We start from the raw sequence: 769 nt of genomic DNA, 5'->3' as shown, positions 1-769 counted from the left end.
TCAAACAAGCTGCAGCTGGGTCAGGGAGCCCAAACCTATCAACAAAAGGCCCAAGACCCAGCAACAGCACCAGCCTGCCTTGCTTCACAGCTGGACCTCATTTGGGCACTTCCAAACCCGATACAAAGAGGAGGAATCTGCAGCTTTCTCTCTAACTCCTGCTGGGTGGCCCCAGGCAGTGGCTGCCTTTACTCCTCCCTGAAGACCCAAGAGCCAGTGTACCCAGTGGTCAGTATCAGGCCATACCAGATTACAACTCTACACATAAGTGACACACTCAAGGGCACCAAAGCCCCGCTGAAGCAAGTCCTGCTCCATAGGGGTGTCTCCTGCATAGCAGCTCTCCCACTGTATTCCAAGCTGGTCCTCACAGCCAATTGGCCTGGAGGTCAATTCCTCCCAGGGATACCAACAGAAATCAAATCTCAACTGCAAGACTGTGCTCACAGCCCACAAAGGGATGCACCTAGAGTCCCAGCTCAGGTGACTGGGGAGGTTGAGCCACTGGGTCCTATAGGACACCTACTACACAAGGCCACTCTACCAACTCAAGAAGACATAGCAGCTCCACCCAATACATAGAAACAAACACAAGGGAGCAGCCAAAATGTGAAGATAAAGAAACATGTCAGAAATGGAAGAAAGCAAACTACTGGATATAGACTTCAAAACCACTGTTGTAAGGTTATTCAAGAATCTTCTAGAAACCTCCAAGGGACTTGGTGAGACTTTCAATGATCTTAGTGAGAATGCCAAAAAAATGAAAAAG

Source organism: Myotis brandtii, unplaced genomic scaffold (genome assembly GCF_000412655.1).
Source record: "Myotis brandtii unplaced genomic scaffold, ASM41265v1 scaffold384, whole genome shotgun sequence".
Lineage (NCBI taxonomy): Eukaryota > Metazoa > Chordata > Mammalia > Chiroptera > Vespertilionidae > Myotis > Myotis brandtii.
This window is presented reverse-complemented; position numbering follows the sequence as displayed.